Source organism: Papio anubis, chromosome 5 (genome assembly GCF_008728515.1).
Source record: "Papio anubis isolate 15944 chromosome 5, Panubis1.0, whole genome shotgun sequence".
NCBI classification, from domain to species: Eukaryota; Metazoa; Chordata; class Mammalia; order Primates; family Cercopithecidae; genus Papio; species Papio anubis.
This window is the reverse complement of record NC_044980.1, coordinates 25676360-25682359: the sequence shown is the minus strand read 5'-3', so window position 1 is coordinate 25682359 and position 6000 is coordinate 25676360.

The following is a 6000-nucleotide window of genomic DNA, read 5'->3' as shown; positions in this document are numbered from 1 at the left end:
TCTTTCTTCAACAATAAATTAACTTTACCTGGCTGTAGCTTCTTTATATACTTTTAAATTTTAAAACAGTTTAGAATCTTTTGTAATAACACTTAACTTAAAACACAAACACATTGTACAGCTATTTTCTTTGTTGGTTTCCATTTTCTATAAGCTTTTTTCTGCTTTAGTTTTACTTTTTAAACTTTTTTTGTTAATACAAGTACACACACACATACCAGCCTAGCCCTACACAGGATGGGGATCCTCAGTAATATCACTATCTTCCACCTCTACATCTTGTCCTACTGGAAGGTCGTCAGGGGCAATAACTTCCATGACACTATCATCTCCTATGATAACAATGCCTTCTGGAATAGCTCTTAAAGGACCTGACTGAGACTGTTTTACAGTGAACTTTTCATTTCTAAATAACAATAAAAAGTACAGCATAATAAATACATAAATCAACAACACAGTCATTTATTATCATTACCAAGTATTGTATACTAACTATAATTGTATCTGCTATACTTTTACAAAACTGGCAGTGCAGTAGATTTGTTTACATAGGCATCCCCAGAAACACATGGGTAATGTGTGGCTCTAAGACATCACAACAGCTGTTGTATTCCTAGGCAATATATAATTTTTAACTTTCTATTTTGATATGGTTAATCGTTGACTGATATATTGTGTGGCACATGACTGTATAATGCACAATTTATAGCAGTTAAAAATGAATAAGCAAGTTGTAAGTAAAGCATAATGTATTAGAGCATGAAAATAGGTCCAAAGTATATTCATGAAATAAAACAAGTTTTTAAAAACAGGAAGTCAATCTAAAATTTTATACATAGAAAAGAAATCTTCACGTAAAAATTTGTTTTTCCTTCATACATGAAAGTGTCAAACATCACCTAAATTTAGCGTGTTAAATTTATAAATAGATATGTGTGTGTGCATAATAAAATGCAAAGAAAACACTACAATTAAGAGCCCTAAAAGGAATATATACCATGATTTTTTTTTCCCCACATAGTGTCTGTCACCCGGGCTGGAATGCAGTGGTATGATCTTGGCTCACTGCAGCCCCCGCCTCCTGAGTTCAAGTGATTCCCACACCTCAGTCTCCTGAGTAGCTGGGATAACAGGTACATGCCATCATACCTGGCTGAGTTTAGTATTTTTAGTAGAGATGGGGTTTTGCCATGTAGCCCAGGCTGGTCTCGAACTCCTGACTTCAAGTGATCCATCTGCCTTGGCCTCCCAAAGTGCTGGGATTATAAGCATGAGCCTCCACACCTAGCTTACATTGGTTCTTTAACCAACCAATACAATAATGAAAAAAAGTTAAATCTAAAAAGACTACCAAAAAAAAAAAAAAAAAAAGCAAAGGTGGAATCAGAAAAAAGTACTAAAGAAGAAAGATGAAGAAAAGGGGTAAAGAATAGATGAGACAAATAGAAAATAATTATTAAGATTGTGTATTTTAATCATATTATATCAATAATTCCCTTAAATGGGATTTTTTTTTAACATACCCAACTAAAACCAGAGATGTCTGATATTTTAAAAGGGGATCAAACTATATGCCAGCTAAAGGTACCAATTTCAATTCTAGATATTCAAATAGGTTAAAAGTAACAAAAAGGAAAATATTACTACAATAGTAATAATTAACACAAATCTGCAATGGCTATATTGAGTCATAAAAACTATATTTCAGTTAATGCATATTAACAGCAGTAAAAGAGTCATTTCATAAGGACAAAGTAGCCAAATTATCAAGAAAACTTAATAATTCTAGACACTTTAAACATAAATATATAATTTCAAGATACATGAAGTTAAAATAAAAAGATATGTTTGCGAGCACAAACAAACAAATCGAAAATTGTGGTTGGAGCTTTCAGTACCGCTTTACAGCAATTGATAGAAAAAATGAACAGAAAATCAATTAGAGCACAAAAGACTTTATCAACGTTATCAACCAGCTCAACCTGATCTAATTATTTAGAACATTTAATAGAAAACAGACAGAATTCAGACTATTTTCGAGTCCATTCAGGAAAATTACCAAGATACACAATGTTTGGGATCTTGAAACAAGTTTGATTATATATAAAATAATGTAATTATTGAAATGTATGTTGTCTGTACACTACACAATTAAAATAGAAATAAACAACAGGAAGTTACATTAAAAATATCAAGTATTGTGATATCAAATAGTATTCATATAAGTCTATTCAAAGAAGATATCTGAAAAGGAAATTAGAATTTATTTTAAATAAATTAAACTAATAACACAATATATCAACATTTGTGGGGAGCCACTAAAACAATACATAGGGGGAAATTTGCATTAATACACCCCTATATTAAGAAAAATAGAAAAGTTCTCAAATCAATGATCATTATAACAAACTTAAGAAAATAGAAAATGTAACAAATTTAATTCTAAGCAGAAGGAGAAAGAAAATAATAAATATCAAAGCACAGATGTATACAACTAAAAATATTTGATAATTTGAATGTTATCAAAATTAACATTTGCTTATTGAAAGACAGTTTTAAGAGGATGAAATTACAGGTATATTCTTAGAAAAAATATTTGCAAATTAAATATCTAATAAAAGATCCAGAATGCAAAAACATCTAAAACTAAAATTAAAAGAAAATGAGATTAAATATGGGCACAATGTTTGAACTGATAGTTTAGCAAACATGATAAAGAAATAGTAAATAAGCAAAGGCAAAGACGCTTCACTGCATTAGTCTTTAAAAAAATGCAAATTTAATACACAATGTGATATCACCACGTATATTTGGAAAGTGTAAAATTTAAAAGGCTGATTATACTAGTGTTGATAAGGATGAAGAACAACTGGAAGTCTCATATCCTACTGATGAGATGCAAATGGAAAAACGGTTCAGCGGTAAACCTACACCTATGATATTACCTACATGTCTCACTCCTAGGTGTTCATTCAAAAGTAATGAAAGCATATGTCTACACAAACATATGTCATACATTACTATGTATACCATTTTAATTTTAGGGGAATAAAAATAAAAATTAGCAACAACAAATGTCCACCAATAAGCATATTGTTCTATATCCATGAATTTTACTTCTAGTCAGTAATGAGCTATAAAAAACATTGTAAATTCTCAGAATACATATTCCTACCAAAAAAAAAGTACATAAATCAATTTGTATAAATTTGAGACAATGCAAACTAATCTATAGTGAGAGAAAGAACGTCAGTTTTAGAAATTAGTTTGCTAGGAAGGAAAAGGTGGAAGGGATTACTACAAAGGGACTTGTGACGGTAATGGATATATTCGATATCCTTATTGTTGTGATCGTTCTACAGCTATATACATATGTCAAATTTTACACAGTGTACATTTTAAACAAATATAATTTATCATATTGTAATTATAATTATGTGTATATGTATGCATATATTTAAATGTTATCTCAGAAAATCACTATGTTTTCAAGGTAAACATGTACTAATTATCCATACAGACAATTGTAATAATGTAAAATATCTTAGAGAAAATGAAAAGGAAAGAAAGACATTTGACTTCTTTATTAATTTAGTTATATTAGTCTGTTTTCATGCTGTGATGAAGAAATATCCAAGACTGGGAAATTTATAAAGGAAAGATGTTTAGTTGGTTCACAGTTCCTTATGGCTTGGCAGGCCTCAGGAAATTTACAATCATGGCAGAAGGAGAAGCAAATATGTCTTTCTTCATGTGGCAGCAGGAGAGAGACCTGCCAAGCAAAATGAGAAAAGACCCATATAAAACCATCAGATCTCATGACTCACTTACTGTCATGAGAAGAGCATGGGAGTAATAGCCCCCATGATTCAATTACCTCCCTTCAGGTCCCTCAGTGACAGGTAGAGATTATGGGAACTACAATTCACGACGAGATTTGTGTGTGAACACAGAGTCAAAGCATATCATTCCAATCCTGGGCCCTCCCAAATCTCTTCTTTCTCACATTTCAAAAGATAATCATGCCTTTCCAACAGTCCCCCAAAGTCTTAGCTCATTCCAGCATTAACCCAAAAGTCCAAGTTCTAAGTCTCATCTGAGACAAGGCAAGCCACCTATGAGCCTGCAAAATCAAAAGCAAGTTAGTTACTTCCTACATACAATAGTGGTATAGGCATTGGGTAAACACACTTGTTCCAAATGGGAGAAATTTGCCAAAACAATGGGACTACAGGGTCCACACAAGTCCAAAATACAATAGGGCAATCATTAAACCTTTAAGTTTTAAAATAATCTGTTTTGACTTCATGTCTCACATCCAGGACATGCTGATGTCCTTGGCCTTGGGCACCTCCAATTCTGTGGCTTTGTAGTGTGCGGCCCCCTTCCTAGCTGTTTAACAAGCTGGCATTGAGTGCCTGTGGCTCTTCCAGGAGCATGGTATAAGCTATCAGTGGATCTAGCATTCTGGGGTCTGAAGGACAGTGGCCCTCTTCTTGCAGCTCCCATAGGCAGTACGTGGTAGGGAGTCTGTGTAGAAGTTCCAACTCCACATTTCCCTTCTACAATCCCTACCAAATATTCTCCACCAGGGCTCCACCCTGCAGCAAAATTCTGCCTGGACATCCAGGCATTTCCATGCATCCCCTAAAATCCAGGTGGAGGTTCCCAAACCCCAGTTCTTGACTTATGCACACCCACAGGGTCAACACCACATGGAAGCAGCCAAAGCTTGGGGCTTACACCCTGTAAAGCAGTGTATCAAACTGTACCTTGACTCATTTTAGACATGACTGGAGCTGAAGTAGTTGAACATGGGGCACCATGTCCCAAGGACACACAGAGCAGGAGGCCCTAGGCGTAGCCCAGGAAACCATTTTTTCCTCCTAGGCTCCAGGTCTTTGGTTGGAGGAGGTGTCACAATGGTCTCTGACATGCCCTGAAGAAATTTTACCCATTGACTTGGCAACTAACATTAAACTTATCCTAACTTATGCAAATTTCTGTCACTGGCTACAGTTTTTCTCCAGAAAATGGGTTTTTATTTTCTCTCACATCATCAAGCTGCAAATTTTCCAAATGCTTATGCTCTGCTTCCTCTCATACACTTTGCTGCTTAGAAATTTCTTCCACCAGATTCTCTAAACCATCTCTCTGAATTTCAAAGTTCCACAGATCTACAGGGCAGGGGCAAAATGCCAGCAGTCTGTTTGCTAAAACATAACAAGAACCACCTTTACTCCAGTTCCCAATAAGTTCCTCATCTCCATTTGAGACCACATCCGCCTGGACTTCCTTGTCCATATCACTAACAGCATTTTAGTCAAAGCCATTCAACAAGTCTCTAGGAAGTTCCAAACTTTCCCACATTTTCCTGTCTTCTTCTGAGTCCTCCAAACTGTCCCAACCTCTGCCTGTTACCCAGTTCCAAAGTCACTTCCACATTTTTGAGTATCTTTACCACAACATCCCAATCTTTGTACCAATTTATTGTATTACTCCATTCTCACACTGCTATGAAGAAATACTTAAGACTGGGTAGCTTATAAAGAAAAGAGGTTTAACCAGTCACAGTTCTGTATGGTTGGAAAGGCCTCAGGAAACTTACAATTATGGTAGAAGGGGAAGCAAACATGTCCTTATTCACATAGTGGCAGGAGAGAGAAGTACCAAGCAAAAGGGGAAAAGCCCCTTATAAAACCACCAGATCTCATGAGAACTCGCTCACTATCATGATAACAGCATGAAGGTAACTGCACCGATGATTCAATTACTTCCCAGTGTGTCCCTCCCATGATATATGGAGATTATGGAAACTACAACTCAGGATGAGATTTGGGTGGGACCACAGAAACAAGCCATGTCAATAACATATGAAAAATTGACACAAAATTTAACAAAATGTACAGTAATAATATTTCAACCACCTAATTCCTCATAGTTTAATAATAGTATAGATATTTACTAACTATGTGTGGGATGTTTCAATTGAGAGCATAT